We start from the raw sequence: 11,537 nt of genomic DNA, 5'->3' as shown, positions 1-11,537 counted from the left end.
AACAGGTGGGACAGAGATGAAGATCCTGTGAGGTCAGGAGCTCAGGGTGCGGGAACAGTAAATTCAGGGCCATCAACCCTCCCCACCCAAAAGGCCAAAACTGCAGGGATGGGAGGAAGGAGTAAACCACAAACTCACAAACTATCAGACCTTCAGGAATGAGGCAGGGGGCAGCTTTTATTTTAATTGGACGACAGGAGCCACACACAACACAGACCCCTGCCCCGAGCTCATGTTGGCCGCTACCCCAGGTGGGACAGGAATGCTGGGCCAGCCCTGACGCCCTAGGGGGCTGCTCCCTGTTTCCCCAGTCTCACTCCAAAAAGAGCCCCATCCCATCTGATACTGGACAGTCTCAACTCTTGGACAGCCTGGCACCACCTGAGGACTGAAAAGGCCCGTTTGTGTCCTTTCTGGACTCACAGGGACCTTGCTCCCCGCCCCATGTGCCAGGAGGGTGTCAGGGCTCCTCCCCCCGAGTTAGGAAGCTGCAGGGCTCAGTGAGAAGGGGCCAGGCACACTCAGGTCAGGCCAGCCTGGTTCCGGAAGCTGGAGTTGGCATTTAACGGTCTGGGGACCCAAGGCAGCTTCCTCTTGAGTAACTGGCTGCTGGGAAGGCACAGGCCTGGCCCATGCCCCACCAGGCTTGGGAGAGAAAGGCTCCAGGCTGGGAGGGGTGGGGGGGGTGGGGGGCTGCAGACACAGCTTTTCCCTCTTTCATGGAAGGGCAACCACCCACCTGCCCGTTCTCCCCAGGAGTACAGCCCAGCTATGGGTAGGACTGTGCTGGGGGAGGCCCTCCCCAAGTACATTGTTGGGGGAGGGGGCCTGCAGCAGACAGCTGGGTCCACCTACCCCATTCCAGGCTACATCCCTCCCCAAGTCCCTCCTCCAGACACAGGTCTGGGTCTTCCCCCCCGCCCCCCAGGCATCAGCCCACCCAAGGAAGGCAGGCGCCACAGGCTCCGAGGGGGCTCGACTCCTGTTCCTGCTGAACTGAGCCAGTCTGCACAAATCAACTGTGTTTCAGCTCAGTAGGCACGGGAGGCAGAGCCCAGGGAGGCCCCGACAGTGGGACAGGCAGGCACAGCCCCAGAGCCGGAGGAGGCGGGGTCCCGGGGGGCGGAACTTAGCCACTGTGAACACGACTTGGTGTGGACTCTGCTCACAAGCAGCTAAGCCCTGCTCCCCAGGCCGGACGCAGACAGCAGGGGCCTCTGTGCCACCCACCCCCACCCCCATCCTCGGGCAGTGTCCTCAGCGGTGGTGGTGGCGGTGGTGGAAGCCCCAGAGGCAGGGCTCAGGGTCGGTTGGAAATCCCTGGCAATGTGATTTGTGACAGGCAGCAAATCCCATCCCCAGGAACCCCAGCCGGCCATGGCACAGGGGTGGGGGGGGCACCGGGTGGGGCCAGCGGCTGGCACCTGAGGGGGGGAGAGAGAGCAAAGGAGGTAATGAGATTTGAAGATGTCTGTCCTGCGGGTCCCCCCGCCTGCTGCTGCCCACGGAGGGAAGCCCTCCTCCCCGCACGCAGCCGCCGCCGAAGAGAATGCTGTACCATCGGGCTGCACGCCCCCACCGCAGCCCTGCCCTCAGTCCCAGAGGCAGAGATGCCCAAATCCCTCTGGGCCAAGGAGGCTGCAGGGACTCCCAGAGCCAGGTCCCCCCCGCTTTTCCCGCCCCTCCCCACCAGTGAGCCCTGGGCGGGCTAAATGGGGCCATGAGGAGAGGAAGTCGAGGGGGTGGCGGGCAGGCGGGTGAGGAAGTGATCTCACCCCAGCTGGCGCCACTTCCTAGAAGCCTGAAGGGCAGGAGGAAACCACCAGGGCCTCCCCCCGTGGCCCCGTCTCCTCAGTAGCCAGGCCTCAGCCTGCACCCCAGCAGAGCAGATGCCTGCAGTGGGTGTCCCGCTCTCCCCTCGGGCACACACATCCCCAAGAGCACCAGACCCAGGCTCAAGGTGCAAATCCCCACTCAGCAGTTTTCCAAATGCCCTCCAAGCCTCAGTTTCCCCATCTGTAAAACAGAGCCAAGAGCCTCAACTGAATAGCACAGGGAAGTTTCACCGAGAGTGCGTATGTCATTTCAGCAAGTGCCCAGCACCAGGACCGCCTTCCAGAACTTTCGGGAATCAGTGCAAAATGAAATTGTGGGACCCCTTCTTCACAAGTTAAGAATGTCAAGACGCTGACAGCAGAACATTAATCCAGGCTTCAGGTCATTCTAAGCAAGAGAGACGCTGTGAGCTGCATGGTCACAAGCCCATGAAGCCGCCCTATGTTCAGTAAATGGAGATCTCCTTAATGGCAAGAGCCCTGTGGCTAGGACACCCCAACTCTGGAGCCCATTTGGGCAGATCTGAACCCTGGCTCTGTAGCTTCCTAGCTGGGTGACTCCTAGAAAGTCACTCAACCTCTCTGGGCCTCCCTTTCCCCATCTGCAAAGCAGGGATGTGGCGGTAAGGATCTCAGAAGTGGTACGTGTAATTAAGATGGGGCTGGGCTGTCGTCATCAGGCAGAAACAGAAAAGATGGTAGAAATGAGGACTCCAAACACTGGCGGGACCCCGGTGCCCAGAGCCGGTGGCACCCACCACTGGGAGACAGGTGGAGAGAGATGTCCTGCTCTGTTCCCCGACCCGTCCCATACACGCAGACACACACACTGGCCACCCGCTTTCCCAGCAGGCCCCAGCCCAACCCTGTCCCCTCAGGGTCTGGGGGCACCAACCGGGAGCAGACAAGGCCCTGCAGGGCGGCCGGCCTCCCTGGGCCGCCTCCGGAAGTGAGACAGCACATTCGTGTCCCAGGGACGAGAACGGGAAGGGCGGCCATTTGGCCAGGCCCGTTTCCTGTGGGGTTTCCCCTGCACAGAGCCCCGGGCCGGGGCCAAGGCCACTCCCCATCCCTAAAGGCACAAAAGGCCTGGGTCTCTCATGGATGGGGCACTGCCACGCAGGTACCCAGGAGCCAGGGCCCCCGTTACCAGTGGTGTCCCTCTTGGGCTCACAAGAGGTGGTGTCCAGGGAAGGCCAAGTTCTTGGCAGCTGGAAGCCTGGGGAGAAGATGGGCCCCTGGGCCGAGGGAGCAAAGCAGGCCCCGAGCCACACTGATGTATGTATGTGTGCATGTACGTATGTGTGCATGTACGTATTGTGCGTGTATGTATGTGTGCGTGTGTGTGCATGTATGTGTGTGTCCATGTATGCTGGAGTACGCTCGGCAGACAGGGCGTGGAGGCATGAGACGGAAGCAGGCAGGCATACTGCTGCCCCCCCAACCCCATGCTCCAAGAATGAATCAGGGGCAGCTTCCGCCGGGGGCGCCACCACCACCGCCCCCAAGCCTGGTCCCCAAATACTTTCCACCCTCTCGGAGCAGCTGGGATCGGAAAATACCAAGGGCTACAGGCCCCGCCCTGCCCGCCACCGCCCGCCCGCCCAGCCTGTCACTAACGCTTTGCCTAATGGGCCTAGACTCTCCGCAGAGGCTCCCTGGGCCGGGCCCAGAGCCAGCCGCCAACCTGGGCTGCCCAGCCAAGGGCCGCCTGACCACCAGCCCCCCATCCATTACCCCAGGCCCAGCACAGCGACCATAACAACCGGCCCGATGGGCAGCCCTCAGAGGCTGGCACCTGGGTGGAAGAGGGCAGGACAGTGGCAAGTGGGTGGGCCCCCGCTGCCCACCCAGGGCTGGGGGGAGGGGCCAGGCCCAGGAAGGGGTGAGTAAGTGAGGACTGAATCACTTGTTATAAATAGGGGAACCATGCAAGTCATATCCCAGCCCCCATTGCGCCCAGCCACGCCACACCAAACTCCAACCCCTGCCTTAAACTTTAATCCCCCTAGGGTCAGTCACAGAATTCCCAGGGGCCCCCTAACGTCCACACTGAGAGCCCTTAACTGAGCGGCACACCCTTCTGCCATGTTCATCCCTTGCCTTGTCCTCACAGGTCCACGTCCCGGTCCTGGCCTGTGTTTTGGGGGGGCCCTGGCCTCAAGGCAAATCACTGGCTTCTGGGTCATGTCCTCCTTCCTCAACACCCCCAAAATTCCCAGGCCCAAGGCTTAGGGCCCCCAGGATCCCCAAGGCATTCTAAGGGTGTGGGTGACCACAGTCCTGGATGGTGATGCCAGACCCAGGCCAGGGGAAGGCCAAGGGTCTTCGAGGCTCAGCAGTCAGCTTCCTGGCGGCTCAACCCAGGCCCCCCATCCCAGACCACCCAGGCCTGCTCTGCCCAGGGCCACAGCTCAGTGACCACACCCAGGGTGGCGCCAGCTCCAGCACCCTGGGGCAAGGCGCCGCTGGAGCATGACTCAGCCGTGCCCAGCATGGCGGCGTCCTTCTCTGCCCAAGGATTCCCACACGCCCACGTCCACTGCCCTCCGTGTACGTCCTTCCCAGGTGACCAGCCTTCTCCAGACACACCTCCTTGTCCACCCAGGACACCCGAAGGCAGGAGGGAAGGTGGCCAGAGCGCCCCACAAGGGATCTGCCACGGGAAGGGGAAGTGCGCTTCTCTCCGCTTGCTTTCCGACGCTCCCCATTTACAGATGGAGAAACTGAGGCCCGCAGGAATTCAGAGCCAGGCCCAAGGTCAGGCAGTAAATCTAAGGAAAAGCCAGGACTGCTCCTGGCAGAAAGTGTATCCAAATAGGAACGGGCTGGCCAGCCAGCCCAGTGAGGGGCGGGAAAGGTGCCCCCCACCCAGGGTTCCCGGTGGTTTTCTTCACCGCAAACAGACCCCCCTCCACTCAGCTTCCCAAGGCGAAGGGCACACTCTGAAAAATGCCTTAAGGTATATCAAAGTGCCACCTGAGCCCATAGCAAGCCGGTCACCCCATTCTACCCACCCTGAGCATAGGGCCAGTCACCCTGGGACTGCAGATGAGACAGGGATCTGCCCAGCAGCTGCGGCTTCCACGGAACATCTGGCCTCCACTTACAACAGGCAGGGGTGGATACAGGGGTCCCCGGGAGGACCCTGGAGCATCCGCCTCCGCTGTGGCTCTCCAGTGAGCAAGGGTCTGCGGAGACTTGGAGGCCGGGCCAGCACAGACAGGCCCGACCCCCCCGGGACACGCCCTGTCACGCATGTGCTCCGCGTGCCAGCCCTGGGCCAGGCCCGCAGCTATTTTCGGGCCCCCTCTTAGGCCCACAGACGAGGCCTGCCAGTTGGGGTCTTGAAGGAGCTCCCAGAGGACATCCTGCAAGGGCAGAGGCCAATGGGCGCCCTTCTGGGAGCTGGGACAGAGCTGGCACCCGGCCCCAGGGCCCGTGCCTTCCCAGGACGGCGGCATGTGAACACATGCGCACGGGCTGGCCCGGGCAGGGTGCGTGGGCGAGCGGACAGGGTGTGTCCCACATCACCTCGCCTCTGAGCCGGGGCACCTGTTGGGTACTGCCCTCCAGCTCCGGCTGGCATGGGCAGGGCTGCCAGAGGACACCCTTCATGCCAGGGGTCCCACACCGCCCCCCCCCCCAGCCTTACCCTCATCCACCACCCGTCATCATAAGCGGGCAGCGGGTTAGGGCCGAGGCAGGGAGGGGGCAGGTGACAGCGAGCCCACTGCACCTTCAAGGCATTCAGGAGGACACGGGGTCTGGCGGGGCCTGGCTGGGCTGGATAGGCAAGTCAGTGTAGGGCTGGGGGCTTTGGTGGCAGTCAAGTCCAGTGCTGGGGTCAGAGGTCAGTGTGGGGCTAGAATGCAAGGTTCAGGTTTTAGTCTGGGCCCTTTCACCCTCCCACAGCCCAAGGGCATGAGGACTGCGGCGACAGGGGGCTGGGCCTCAGCCCTCCAGGAGTCTCCCAAACCCTGGGCCCCCTTCCTAAGGGACCCTGAATGAGCTCTTCTCTTCTGGGCCAGGAGGGGCCAGGAGGGAGGAGAGGGGTCCCCCAGTCTCCACCAAGCTGGGGCTACAATGCTGGGCCCCCACCCCATCTCCTCAATGGCAGGCCTCCCCTCCACTCATTGGCTGATATGTTGAGAACTTGAACCACTGTCACCCGCCATCCATGGAACTCTGGGAGACCCCCACCCACTTCTCTGCCCCATCCCCACCAAAGGCCAGATAGGTAGTCCAGGAGTCCAGGCACCATATATCCATCCCTCCTAACCCCAAGCCGGGCATATGCCCTCCCCCTTCCCACCCTGCCGCGGACTCCGTGCCCACCTTGACCTGCCCCAGTCTCTGTGGGACCCGCCCTCCCCACCACGCTCTCATGGGTCTCATGGGGCTCCGGTGGGGGGGAGTGGCTAGGGGTCCCCAGTGGGTTCCCGGGGAGCGGGTAAAGGTTGGGCCGCCCTTCCCCCGCTCCGTAGGGGGCGCCCCGGGACTCTGCTGCCGCCGCCGCCGCCAGATGCACGATCCCCGCTGCCCCCCCCCACCAGCCACCGGCGGCGGGGCGGCGCCCTCCCCCTCGCGAAGGGCTGGGGACCCGCCGGGCGCACCCCCCACTCCGCCCACGAGTCCGGCGCGGAAAAGTTGCCGCCGCCGCCGCGGCGCCGCCGCCTCCCTCCCGGTTCCCTCCCCGACTCACCCGCGGGGGAGGGGAGCCGGCACTCGGGGCTCCGGCCGCCGCCCGGGGCCCGGTGGCAGAGTCGTGGGCGGGCGGCGGGCCCGAGACGGGCCGGGGTCGGTCGCCGGCCGCGCTCCATCCCACTCACTGGCCGGCCCGCCGCGGGGCCGAATCGCTTTTAAAACCTTCCCGTCTCCTCCCCCCGGCCGGACAGGGGGCGGGCGCGGGGCGGGGCGGCCGCCGCCGTCATGTGCCCCCGGAGCCGGTCCGCCCCCACTTTCTCTCTCCGGTCCCCCAACTCAGCCCCAACTTTCTCCCTCCTTGTCCCGACTCTACCTGGGGCCCCAAACCCAGCCCAGCTTCCCCCTCCCGGCCCTGGACTCTGGAAGCAGCCCCAGATTTTAAGCGAAGGCTCTCCCCGCGGGGAGGGAGGACAGAAGCAGGGGTCCTAATCCCCCTTGCACCCCCAAAGCCCTCTTGGCAAAGTCCTGCCCCTGCGCAGGAAGAGAAACCCGGGAGGCCGTGGGCGGGGGCAAGGGAGATGTGGGGTGGGAGGCGCGGCGGCAGAGGATGGAGGCCATACCGCTACTGTGTACCTTCCCTGGGAGGGCATGGGCCTGGGTATCCTGGGTTCCTGCCAATGGGCCTGGGTATCCTGGGTTCCTGCCAATGGGCCTGGGTATTCTGGGTTCCTGCCAAACACCAATACCCACTTCCAGTTCTTCCACAGTGTCTTCTTCAAACCCAGGAAGTCCCTCCTTTTATCCCACCCAACCCTCTCCTGCTGCTGTTCAAGACTCTGCCCCCAGTCCTGGATCAAGGTTCCCTCCCCACTTTGGCTTCCCAGCATCGCGGCCCCCCCGCCCTACCCAGGGGCTCTGGGAAACTCCCCAGCTCCTGGAGTATCCCTGGGATAGAGTCCGTCCCTGGATCCCTCCCTCCCTCCCTGCCTGCGTCTGTCCCACCACATCCTCCACCGACCTCCCCTCCACCCGGAGAAACACGGCTGCATTGTTCCCCAGGACGGGGCCCTGCCTTGGGGCCTGGCCTTGTGCCCAGGTGGGGGGCCAGGAACAAAACTAAGCAAAGGAGGGGCGGGGTGCCCTCTGCCGCCAAGACAGCCTCCTTGGGCATGCCTGACTGCCACTTTGCCCTCTACAAGATGGGACAGGAGCTGCAGGCCGCCAGACCACCACCACCACAGCGGGTGGGGTTCTGGAGCCAAAGGACCCTTCTCAGACCTGTGTGGGCATTGCTTTGGGGGACTGTTTTTCTCCACCCACTCCCGACATTTCTGAAGTCATATAATTGGGGCTGGGGGTCAGATTCTTCACCACCCTCCTCCTGGGCAGTAAGAGTAATGCTGGGGAGTGGGGAACCCAACAGCAGGCCCAGGCAGGGGACCAGAGGGGCTCGTTGGATGCCTCTGGGTCACCTCGCACCCCAGAATTCCTCCAGAGTCCTTCATTTCCTTGGTTCAGCTCAGCAGGCTCCCCACCTTGGATCTTAGTGGGATGGGGAGAGGCGGGTGAAAGCCACACCTAGCTACCATCCCATGGGACCCAGCCTGGGGGGTTCCTGGGTCTTTCTTCTCTGTGGGGCCCAAGGGGCAGGCTGGCCCAAGCTGCAGGATCTGGCAGGTTGGGGCAGGAGGGGGCAGAGCAGCCTGTGGGGCCCTGGGGGAAGATTTGGGGTGGCACAGAATTCCCCAACTCAAGGCGGGGCCCAGAGAAGGGTGGGGCACTTGCCACATGGCCTCCTGAGCAGCTACAAACAGGGGAATGGAGTCCTCAGGGTCCAGGGTCTCACACACACACAGGCTTGTCATTGCAGAAATAGAAAGCGACCAAATTACTACAGGGCATCCCCTCCACGCTGCCCCTCCAGAATGCTTCCTTCAGACCCCAGAACAAGACCTCCCATCCAGAACCATCCCTCTCCTGTCAGTAATCCGGTTGGGCACACATTTAGGAGAAATGCCTCCTCCACGCTGTCCTCCAGGGATACCTGTGCCACGGCCCTGGAAACGCCATTACCTGCACGTGGCTCAAACCACCCCAGCTCACTAAGCATCCTTCAGCACAAGCTTGGAGGGACCTCCCAGTGCCACCAGCCCTCCCTCTGGATCCCCCGACGTTTACCCCACATGCCCTGGTCCTGGGCTGACCAATTTACCCAGGGATAGCAGCCAACAGGGATAGGAGCTCTCCAAACTGGCCAGCGGATCCTTTGTCATGACAGGGAGGGGTAGGGGTACAGGGCCAGGGTGAGGCCAGGTTAAGTGGTCAAGTGGCACAGGGATCACACACGCCCATTTGTTTATTCTTCAAACATTCATTGAGTGCCTGCTGTGTGCGAGGCACTGTTCTGGGCACTGGGGACACAGCAGAGAACAAGCCAGAAAAAAATCTTTGCCCTTATGGGGCTGACATCTGTAGGGGAAATAAACACAAACAAAAACAGAGAGATGAGTATAAAGATATACTGTGTGTTGGGTGCTAGGTGTTAAGGGAGAACAGAAGGCGGCAAAGGAGATGAGGATGGAGCCGGTGGGGGCCGGGTCAGGAAAGGCTGCATGAGGAGGAGGTGAGGGGCACCTGGCTGGCTCAGTCGCTAAGCGTCTGCCTTCAGCTCAGGTCATGACCCCAGGGTCCTGGGGTCAAGCCCCACATCGGGCTCCCTGCTCGGCGGGAAGCCTGCTTCTCCCTCTCCCACTTCCCCTGCTTGTGTTCCCTCTCTCTCTGGGTCTGTCTCTGTCAAATAAATAAATAAAATCTTTAAAAAAAAAAAATGAGGAGGAGGTGACATTTGAACAAAGACTGGTAGGAGGTGAAGGAGGAGCCATGCAGACATCTGGAGGAAAAGTCCAAGGTGGAGGGAACAGCCTGTGCGAGGCAGGAACATGCCTGGCGGATTTGAGAAACAATGAGGAGACCAGCGTGACGGAGGGAGGAGCGGAGCAGAGTGGGAGAAGATCTGAGTTTCAAATGCTTGCTCCCCGACTTTCTAGCTGACTATCTTTGGCCAAACGATCACACTTCTCTGAACCTCAGTTTCTTTATCTCGAAAATGTGCAGTTTGCAGTTGTCACAAGGCTCTGAGAGGAGATGAGAATAAATGTCCTGGCCCAGGGCCTGGGGTGGGTCAAAGTTGGATAAGCATGTGCGCAGAGGTGTACCAGGTCTTCGCAGTCATGTAGGCCTGGGATGGGGGCGCTGGGTCAAGGGACCCTGGCAGACCCAGCCGCCCTGTAGGTCACCCCAGCTCACACGCAGGGCTGCCTGCCGGGCCCCATGGCAACGCTGCACACAGAGACATCAAACAGGCCCTGCCGAGGAAGTCCCACGTCACTGTGGTTAGGGTGGCTCCTCCCAGCCCAGCCCCCCTGGCGCGCGCGCTCCTCCTTGCCAGTCTGGGCCCTGGCCTCCCATCGCCCTGGTGACAGGGGGTGTTACGGAGTGAGCAGGGATCCCACCACCTGCCCCCTCACTGGGGCTCCGGCCATTCCCCACATCCAGAGAAGGACATTATGAGGTGGCCCCAATTCACTGCCGCTAACCCTTGCATTCAGCCCACCCTAGACCCGTGGGGGAGCACCAGGAAAGCTCTTGCCTACCCACCTAGAGTTCAGAGAAGGAGAAGCCCCCAGGGACCTGTGGGGACCCCCCAGCCTGGCGCCTGAAATCCCTAGGGCAGGGTCTGGGTGTTGCTCCGGGGCACTGGAGGGGTGAGCCAGACGGGAATAGCCCCCAGGCCCGGCCCAGCCCCCATCCGAGGACTGACTCACCACCCACCCAGCACCGGATGACATCAGGGCCTGGCCTGCCACCCTCACTTGGCACCGCGCCAGAATGGGGGCGCCCAAGAGTTGTCACATCTGGCTGCCTTCTCCCCTCTGCCTGGGGCCTGGCAGGAGCAGGGTTAAGGAGGGGCCCTCCTGGGGGTCTCCCCCGTCATCCCATCCCCCCCTTTCCCGGGGATTTCGGGCCCCAGCCCCTCTGACGTCACTGGGGGTTGCTATGGCAACTGGCCGAAGTTCCCAAATAAAATTACCGCGGGCGGGTTAAGTTTCCTAGGAGGCAGCCGACGGGTAAACAATGGCGGTGGCAGGCGGGGCCGACGAGGGGCCGACGAGGGGCCGTCTCCCCCTCCCACCCCTCACTCCGCTGGGACCCGGGGGTCCCCACGCCGGGGAGCAGGGTCCCCGCCCCCCTCCCGCCCGGGACCCGAGAGCCCGTGAGCAGCGAGGGCACCGGCGCACAGATGGGGGACAGCGAAGCCACCACCGGGAGGAGCGGGGGGATGGGGGTGAAGGGGGGGACCTCGGACGCGAGGCTAGGGCGGCGGGGAACAAAGGGGGGACCCGAGGCCTGGGATCCGCCTTCCGCACACCCCGCCTCCCCACGCCCCCCGCCCCGACCCCGGCCGGCCGCCAGTCCAGCTGTGGCTGCTCCCAGCTGCCTGGCTCCCCACATCTGGCGGGCCGCGCGCTCACTTCCTGTCGCCCCGGCTGCCTGGAGGGAGGTAAAAATAACCCTCCCCCTCCCCCTGCCGGCGGGCGCAGACGGCGGCTCCTCCCGGCCTGGAGGAGGGCGAGGCCGAGCCGCAGCCGGGGAGAGGAGCCCCCCTGAGGCCGCCTCCGGTCCCTCCCACTGCCTCGGTGTCCTGGGAGGAGGGGCGCAAGGGGGGGTGGTGGCACAGATCCCGGGCTGCGGGAGGGGGCCTTCGGGCCACCAGAAACCGAGGGAACCTTCGTGCCCAGGCCCCGTCCCCCAACTCCGTGGAGGAGGGGGTGTGCCAGCTCTAACCTGCTGGTGGACTGCAACCGACACGCCTGGTTTCCAGGCGGGGGGGTCACTCACAACTATATAGACGACTTACCAAAAGCTCTCTGGGCCTCAGTTTACCCATCTGTAAAATGGGACAATAGTGTTCCCCTTGAAATGCTTTTGCTCAATATTATTAGCTCTTCTCTTTCCCCCATCCCTGGGGAGGCAGGGAGTAGGGGGCTTGAGACC

The 11,537-nt window shown here is 63.3% G+C and overlaps 1 long non-coding RNA gene across 1 annotated transcript; it reads right to left on the bottom strand.

Annotated features, from left to right (window-relative positions):
- Window positions 1-159: 159 nt before the first annotated feature.
- Window positions 160-11,145, bottom strand: LOC135361533 (uncharacterized). The gene is made up of 2 exons (XR_010404891.1): window positions 6,541-11,145; window positions 160-5,700 (listed from the first exon to the last, which is right to left on the bottom strand). It is a non-coding gene; the product is annotated as an uncharacterized LOC135361533 (long non-coding RNA).
- Window positions 11,146-11,537: the final 392 nt, after the last annotated feature.

The sequence above is a fragment of the Mirounga angustirostris genome, unplaced genomic scaffold, assembly GCF_029215605.1.
Source record: "Mirounga angustirostris isolate CCGP_5_RB_7025 unplaced genomic scaffold, mMirAng1.0.hap1 SCAF_1, whole genome shotgun sequence".
Taxonomy (NCBI): Eukaryota; Metazoa; Chordata; class Mammalia; order Carnivora; family Phocidae; genus Mirounga; species Mirounga angustirostris.
This window is presented reverse-complemented; position numbering and strand designations above follow the sequence as displayed.